This window comes from Aquila chrysaetos, chromosome Z (genome assembly GCF_900496995.4).
Source record: "Aquila chrysaetos chrysaetos chromosome Z, bAquChr1.4, whole genome shotgun sequence".
Classification (NCBI taxonomy): Eukaryota; Metazoa; Chordata; class Aves; order Accipitriformes; family Accipitridae; genus Aquila; species Aquila chrysaetos.
The window spans coordinates 84,940,684-84,949,658 of NC_044030.1; the positions used below are offsets into that span (position 1 = coordinate 84,940,684).

At 43.4% G+C, this 8,975-nt stretch overlaps 1 protein-coding gene and 1 long non-coding RNA gene across 8 annotated transcripts in view; one reads left to right on the plus strand and one right to left on the minus strand.

The window, feature by feature from the left end:
• Positions 1-6,918, minus strand: part of DYM (dymeclin) — a 221,993-nt gene extending 215,075 nt beyond the window's left edge. For 3 of the 7 annotated variants that reach the window (XM_030004292.1, XM_030004288.2, XM_030004293.2), the window contains exon 1: positions 6,711-6,829. The gene's annotated coding sequence lies outside the window, so the exon portion shown is untranslated. The other 4 variants (XM_030004289.2, XM_030004290.2, XM_041120750.1 and 1 more) reach the window with 4 other exon arrangements.
• Positions 6,919-7,064: 146 nt separating this feature from the next.
• Positions 7,065-8,745, plus strand: LOC115336576. The gene is made up of 2 exons (XR_003921830.1): positions 7,065-7,244; positions 8,625-8,745. It is a non-coding gene; the product is annotated as an uncharacterized LOC115336576 (long non-coding RNA).
• The last annotated feature ends 230 nt before the right edge of the window (positions 8,746-8,975 follow it).

Genomic DNA, 8,975 nt, shown 5'->3' on the forward strand with positions numbered 1-8,975 from the left:
TTATTCCCCAATATGAGATTTCATTCCTATTAAAATATTCCTATCTTCCATGCAACACACAAAATATCTCATCTCTAGGCCCACTGAAAGGGAGGTAGCCAAACCAAAGACAGGAGATCAAATAGGTCCCAGCTGATCTGATCAAGTGCTTGCATGAACTACTTTAATCCTTGCCTCTCTGCACCTCGGCTTCGCTAAGCCTGTACCACGTTTCATCACATTCCAAAGACTGCAAAATCTTCATGACATAAGAGATGTTATTTCTGTCTATCAGTAAACAACCACGTAGCACTTGGGACACGAAAGAAATGTTCTAAATAAAAACATACACCTAAAGAAATAATGTCACCTGGTTCCCCAGTGCATCTAAAAATCAGAATCTCTGTACTGATTAACTTTAATTGCTGCTAGAAATACCTATGGTGTCTATACAGAAAAATTTTCCAAGAGGAAAGTGAATTGGGTACCCCACATACCCAAAGGTACCAGAAAAGGACTAACAGATCTTAATTGTAGAAATGAACACTGATGCTGTAAAAATAAAAAAGATTTTATTTCAGGAGCTAAACCACAGTTTCTCTTATCTACATATCCTCTAGTTGCTTTCTGCCCCCTTCCAGAAAAGAAGTCAACAAACAGTAAATAGACCTTGTAATACAAACGATAGTTAAGTTAGCTCTTCGAAGCATGCACTTACATATCTGAAAAGCAAAGTGGCAAAGCTCCCTCAATAAGGATGGCTTTGCAGCTTTCCTGGCATATTAAGTGTTCATTCAAGTGCACTGCTTGGGGAATTGTTTTGGGGAAGTTTTGGTGCTGTTAGTGAGGCTGAAAAAACACCAAGAAATGTGACATGATACTTCTTCAAAGATAAAAAGCAGTTATTCAGATATTCCACTCATACCAAGAGATCATTCGTTAGACTTCACGTATACTCCAAAGTGAGGTACAAAAGCATAAGAATTTTGGGTTTACCAATTAAATTAGTAATATTTTGCTAAACAAAGCTAATGATGCAGAAATATACAGCAATAAGAATTCATGCCTGTAAAAGGAATCTTTGGGAAAAAATAAAAAACTTTACAATCCTCAGAATTTAGGAATTTTGGCATTTTTAATCATAGAAAAGCACTGAAATAATCTTTGGTTTGTTTTAAAGCATGTTAACAAGTCAACATATTTCAGCTATAACTTAATGCCTGGCAATCATCAAATGCAATCAAGCCACTACAAAGAATTCACCTTCTCTTCTACACCAGTCACCTACAACCAAGCTGCAGGGGAGATTTCAGAACAGAATAAATGCATCCTTCACGACTACAAATTAAAAATGTTTCCTACTGTTTTTAAGTTAATGAGTTAGGCAGGAAAGACTGTTTCTGCTCATTTTACTTTTCACTGTACAGATTTGTACTTTTCCTCCCCTTTTCTACTGTGTATTTGGCGACCACTCCTTTCTCCAATTCCCTTTACCCACGCCTCTTACTTTTCCACACTGAAAGTGTTCAGACACACACAAGCACCAAAACAAACCAGGGAAAAAAAAGGTTTTGTGCAAAGTAGGGGGGAGACAGGCAAGCTGGTTTTGTGAAAGATACAACATATGAGCTCTTTTAGAGAACCTGACTGCCCATAAAGGGGTCTATCTTTGCAACCTGGGGCAAATACCATCTTTCATAGCTTTCCAGATATCAGTCAAATTCTCTAGTTCTCCTCTACCCACTATTTTTCAGACTCTACCAAGTTTGATGGCTACTGTCCGGAGTCATGAAAGTCTCCACTATATCTACAATCCTTTAATGTATTTTTGCAGCAGCATAGCACACTAACCATTTGCCAGGTACCAAAATATGTCTCCTTAAAGCTCAATACCTTACGACAGATGTACTTTTGGAGAGCAGTAAGAAACGCAGCACAATTACGAAGTGGTCCACGCAGTGCTTAAGTACAAGAAAAATAAAGAAAACCCCATCTTAAGGTCTTTAGGTAGCTCCCAACATAAATTATCTGACTTGTCCACTATTTACTCTGCTGGATGAACAAACACAGCATCTTTTTTTGGTCACCCTGGCCAGTAACTTGTTCTAGGGCCTTCCTCTTCCATAGTAAAAGCCTGAACAAAGCAGCACTGCAGTGACATTAGTATGGTCCTTACACGTTCCACTGAAGCCTAAAGAGTCTTGCACGCAGCAGAAGTGATTAATCTTGATAGATTTACTGCAGGCAAAGTAGGCCCTCATAGGGAAGGCAAAGAACAGCTAAAAAAACTAGCAATGATACTGGTTTCTGCTCCAGTTCCTTTTCCACATGCATTTTATGTGGGAGTCAGTCGTCAATAAAAGCCTAATTCTGAAGAGCACCATCTGCTTACTTCGTGTCCCACCTACAGGACAGTTGTTCTGCTCACAACTGAAGACGGGATTTTTCAAGACCTTCTTGGTTAGGGAGCGTATTTCAAGCAGAAGAAATCGGATGTGAGCGAGCCCGGACATTGTGGTCGTTCACCAAACTGCTCAACAAGACATGCTGTAAATCACCTTTGTCTTTGCCAATTCACCCTACGGTAATGCCACAGTTTGCTGATTTTTAGTTAGTGTACTGAACAGGAGGTGAGAGAAAGATGAAAACCTAAATTCTATAAATGACACTGAGATGTACGGCTTATGTATTTTCTCAGTGCCATCTCAGGAACCTAACACACATTTTCTTTCATTCTTTATAGTAACGTATAATCACTAACCAACAGGTTACTGTTGTGGTGATCAAATCTACTAATTTTGATCACAAAGGAGATGCCTGTTTACTAATCTCAAAATAGCTTATTTCAGATGAACCACTAATCACCTTCACTGGTCACCTTCAAAGCCTTGTCCTGAACTGGAACTACTGACTCATTGGGGTGGGTGGGGGGGAACCTTGCTTAAACTCCCTTTCTCTGAAGCTATACAAGATCCAAAAACGCTTGACATAAAAATGCCATTCCTTCTTACTGTTCCAACCTTTTGCCTCAGAACAAACACATCTGATACACAGCGCTCTAAATATGAAAATGTTACATTATGGCACCGGACACCAATAAGCAAATATATGCTTGTGATAAATGATAATCTTGTTTTGAAGACCTAAACCTCAAAACTACCATATTTCCATCCACCATGTATCGGCCCTTACATTAGCACATACCAATTAAGCGGGGTAAGAAACCCATTAAGTGACATGACTAATTTATATTAACCTTATTTGTCCTCCCTCCCCTCAGTCCCAATGTTTTGTCAAAGGCAAGACAGCAGGTACACATTAAACCTCTTGAAGGAGCTTTTGCTGACAGGATGTGAATCCCGCAGACACCTTTCTGTTAAGAAGTTGACGTCACTTCAGATAGCTTTCATTTCACTTTTACAGGTAAATAAGCATTTATAGCATTTAAGCACTTCGTTGTCTAGTTTACACACATGCAACAAAACCTGTCTCTAGTTCATTACTATCAGTTCCACGAGACCCATTAGGGACTCCTTAATTCCGTCCATTTTTAATGCTGCTAATTACACTCCCACACTAAAACACGATACTTGTGGCCAAATCTCCCTGAAGGTTCAAAAGCCTCTAAGATTTGTCATGAGTTAACAAAATTTAAAGCTACAAAAACTATAAAGATAATTTTTCTGACCTCCTACGTAATTCCAGTCATAACATTTTATTAAATAATTACTGCACCAAGCCTACCAATTTGAGAGTAGAATGACAGCATCAGTTTTAGAAATACATCCTATTGTAGAGGGAAGAGAGGTGGTGTGGGGGCAAAAAAAAAAAAAAAAAAAAATTACCTCTATCCTTACTCTTATATTATTAAGTCCCAAGTAGAAGTCAGAACTCGAACACAGTGAGTGTTTTCTGGAATACATGCAGAAATAATTTCTTTAACCTGATTAGCAAAACACCATTAGCAGGGAGGAAGGCTGAGTCAAGTGCACCTTATATTTCTGTGTAAAAGGCTCAACTTTTCTCCACCTGTTAAATAACTACTAGAGGTATATAACATTTTTCAAAATTTTCAAGAAGTGAAAATTCAAACACTAATTCTGCTCTTTGCAGTGGGCAGATATTTATTTAAAGGTTTTGTTTGCCCTCAGCAGTAAGATTCCTACTGCTTGCAGGACAGCTGTACTGGAACTATAAAACAAGAAGAACAAATTGAACTTTAAACAAGAATATCAATAGAATATGGACCTTAAAAAAAAAAAAAAAGAGACTAAGCAAGAATATGCACAACCCATACTGAGACCTGACTTTACAGCTCAAGAATATACTGCATATCAGTACCAATATTACTGGTTTGACCCCATCTTCTTCCAGTGGCCAAAAAGATACTTTTATTACCACAAATACAGCAATGGTTTTCCAAAGCACAATTTTACACAAACTACCTGATAATCTATGGTGGATTACAGTGTTGGAATTTTTGTTTGATATGAAAATGGTTCATGATTATTCATGAATTTGTCCCTCTTTTTTTTTTTATATACTTCGTATACCTACCTAAAAATCAATTTATAGTCATTCATTCAGCTACTACCATAATTAAAATGGGCAGCTGGGTTCAATATGACACAAGTCATGCTAAACCTAGCACAATTTAATAATCTAAGTAGCTACTAGCTTGGTATAGTTATGCCTTTATGGAAGGGATGTTAAGATTACAGTTACACCTATTTAAGATTTTCTCCCTATTTCACTCTCAGACACAAATTAAACTTGTCTAATGGCCAAAGTGATGTTTCAAAAAGTAAACTTCAACTACCTTTTAAGCTTCAGAAAGATGCTTCAATGTCCATTAAAAGGTCTGCATTTTTTTAAATATTGGTACATTTTGCTATATTTCAAAGATTATACAATTACTTTGGGATCTGCACTCTTCCCACAACTGGGCATTATGCGTATTTTTACAACGGAGCTATTTGTCTCTGCTTTAAATGTTTCCCACAGCTAGAAATCTATCTACAGCATAAAAAATGCTCGTTGTACAGAAGGCCAAATCTGGTTTGTACGTACACCTAATTTTATATTATACTACACATGATGATTCATATCGTCTATCTCCAGGGTCTACTGCAAATGACATTACACTTGCCAAAGTGTGCAATTACTATAAGGTACAATAGGCTTCCCACTCTAGAGAATAGGCTTTGAAGAAATATCTTTATCATCTTTAACCATCCACTTTGACAAGAGTTCATCAGCCACCAGACATGATTCCTTACTTTTAATATCTTCTGTCAGTCATCAGCATGTTAAAAATGTCCCAGGATCTTCCTATTTGTCTGACAAAATCACTGGAAGCACCAGAGCCATCTAAGTTTAGCATTAATTTGCTATAAATACTTTTCTACTGAATTTATCACAACATATTAAGCATTAGAAGCTGTGCTAGTGAAACATCAGCACAGGACTGGAAGAAAAGGAGCTGGTGGTTGCTTCAGCCAGGTGAGAGTGCTGAGCAGGGTCCAACATCTCCAGGGCCATCCATGGGCTTCTCCTGATGCAGCAGCAACGTGAAAAGAGAAAACAGCCCAGGGAGAAAGCAGAATGAGGCCTGCCTGAGCTCTGGGCAATCTAAGGAGCAATGACGATTTTTAAGTCACCCCAACTGGAGCAACTTCAACAGTTTTTACTTGGGAATTGACAAAATGGGGGATTACACAACCCAGCGGCCTGCATTAGGAAACTGGACCCAACCACCCGGGAGCTTCTTTCTACTCCCCTGCACTCAAAAAGTGCTCAGTGCAGGAAATATTAACAATCTACTTACTTCGACAAATACATCAAATGACTGTAACTGCAGCCCAGCACGTTATCCCTCGGTACACGCAATGAAAGAAATCAGATTACAGACGCATGAACTCACTACAGTCAGCACAAAAGATTAAAAAAAAAAATAAAAAAAATAAACAATGTTTTGCATGAAAGCACACAAGACAAAACCTGACATCAATTAAGGTCAGATAGAAATTCTCTTCTAAATGAAAATATTTCCCGCTCTTGCTAAGTATTATCCTTCAGAAGTATGAAAACAAACTGGCAAGAGCGACCAGGAAGCAGAGTGGGACTGAGCAGACCCATTATACTGCAAAAGTAGTCACCGACCACCATAAAAACCCTCCGGTTCACAAAAGCAGAACAGAAAATTTACCGTTTTATAGTCTTTTCATTAAAAATAAGTGTCGTTAAGGGCACAGAAGAAGAAAAACAGGTTATGAACCTCTCTTATTCTGGCTTTGACCGCGTAGGAAGGGACAGCAGGCACAACTCCCAGTCCCTGGGGACCCCGACGGGGAGTACCTGGAGGGGGACCGCGGCCCGCCTTGCTGCCCGGCCCGGGCGGGGGCACAACGGGTGCCGGTGCCCCGGGAACTCTCCGCAGCGACGGTGCTGAGAGAGTTACGGCACAAACGCGGCCCTCTATCGCGATACGGGGCCAAGCAACGACGGACGTCGGGACAAGGGGACAACCGGGTCGTTTAGGGGCGTGAGGCAGCTCCCCGCGCTCCCGCCCTCTTCGGGAGCCAGCACCGAAGGCGAACGGCGCAGACCCGCTGGGGTCCCACCCGCCACCGGCTGCTGCCCGAACCCTTCGGCCGCCCCGCCAACCCCCCCCCCCCCATTCCCCCCCAGCGACGGGGCCGGCCCGCAGGTACCGCGGAGGCCCCGCTTACCCCGTCAGCGGCGCCCGCCCGCTCGCACCGCCGTGCCGCAACGCTGGAAGGCAGGAGGCGGCCGGTACCGCGGGCCACGGCAGTTGGCGGGGCCGCCCGTCCCGTCCCGTCCCGCTCCCCTCACCTCAGCCGCCGCCGCCGCCAGTTGCCCTCACCCACCCGCGCGCCGCGGGAGCGCTGCCCAACGGCCCCCGCCCGGCGCATGCGCACACCCGCCGCTGCCGCCCGCCTCCAGCCTTCCACGTCGCCAACGCGCCCCCGCCGCGCATGCGCAAAGGCCGGAGAGGAGCCCGGAGGGGGGGGTAAAAGGCGGGAAGACGCCGCGGGGCATGCTGGGAAGTGTAGTCCGGCGCCGGGAGGACAAACTGCCGGCCTGCCGCGCTTCTGGGTGCAACGGGCTTGTCGTCATCCTCCGGGTGAGGGTTTTCTACGGTAAGAGGCTTCTCTCGATAAGCCGCCGGGTGGTCGGGGGCGCGGGCTGACTGCCAGGGGCTCCTCTCCTCTGCGGCCCGCCTTTTCAGTCAGTGGGATGAGGTAACTCGAGAAAGGGGGACTGGAGGGATTTACCGGGCACAGGCCCTGACCTCGCGTTGCTTTAAATCATCGCTTGTGCCTCCGGTAACCTCCATCCGTGAGGTGTTTTTTGTGCCAACGGTAGCTGGTTCTGTAAGTACCCAATAGTTCCTTCAAAAGGGAAACCCTTCCCAAGCATCTGACACCGTCACGCACAACATCCTTGTCTCTCAATTGGAAAGACATGGATTTGACAGATGGACCACTCGGTGGATAAGGAATTGGCTGGATGGTCGCACCCAAAGAGCTGCAGTCAACGGCTCGATGTCCGAGTGGAGATGGGTGACAAGTGGCGTTCCTCAGGGGTGGGTATTGGGACCGGCGCTGTTTAACATCTTTGTCGGCGACACGGACGGTGGGATTGAGCGCACCCTCAGCCGAAGTTTGCCGAGGACACCAAGCTGTGTGGTGCGGTCGATGCGCTGGAGGGAAGGGATGCTGTCCAGAGGGACCCTGACAGGCCCTTGTGAAGTTGGGCAAGGCCAAGTGCAAGGTCCTGCACATGGGTTGGAGCAATCCCAAGCACACATACAGGCTGGGTGGCAAATGGATTGAGAGCAGCCCAGCAGAGAAGGACTTGGGGTGTTGGTTGACAAGAAGCTCAACATGACCCGGCGATGTGTGTTTGCAGCCCACAAAGCCAACCATATCCTGGGCTGCATCACAAGAAGCATGACCAGCACATGCAGCCCGGCTTTTATGCGTACCTGTAACCAGGCTGCGCAAGCAAATAGCACATATGCAAACAGCACAAGTGCAAAGGTGGGGTGTAACCACTTCGTAGACCTTGCCACATAAAAGCAAAAATCTTGGCATAGGGTTTGGCTTCATGTTCATACAGTGTTTGATCAGACCGCTATGGCAAGAAAAATGGTGCATGGTCAACAGTTAGTGGCTATAAAAGAGGTAGGATCGCATGCACAAAAAAGGGAGTTTAAAAACAATCCTCACGCACAAGTATTGCTACATCTATCTACATATAAATACATCTATTCAGAACATTTCAAATAATTCATGTTTCAAATACAACGAGAGAAAGATAAGCACTATGATCTAAAAACTCTTCTAAAGGAAGAGAATTACTGTAGCAAACATGGTCTTCTAGACCATTTCAGTTGAGCTACTGCAGTCAGGTTCACCGAGAAGCAAAAATAATGACAGTCTGTGAAACCCAAAATATGATTTGGTTCAGCGAGCATGTGCTAACAATCAGAAAACTGCACAAGGAAGGTAATCCCTTCTTTCATGTCTTAGGCAGTTTAATGAAACAGAATTAGTTCTCATTGATGGCAGATTTAGTTAATCTAAGTGTAAATTAAATTTCTCTTTCTTTACCTGCAGCCTCTGAAAGACTCTTCTTTCATCAGTAATGCTCTGCATTGTACAGAAATCAAGAAGGAGTTGAACCTTAGCAGCATGCCCAACAGTTCCAAGAACGCTGGAGCACGATTGCTACATTTGGGTAATAACAGCATATTGTATTACTGTCATTGGATCAGCTTTGTGGATAGAATTTAACTGTGTTCTACGAACACATCTGAATAAACATCATTTTGCACAGAATTCATTGTCAGTTTAGACATCCTTAGAGGCTGATCATGTTCCATTTAACCTGCCAGAATTTCCTTTGCCTGCAGAATCAGGCCCATCAAAATAACTGGCAACATAAAACCTTCCGAACTTTTATTTAAG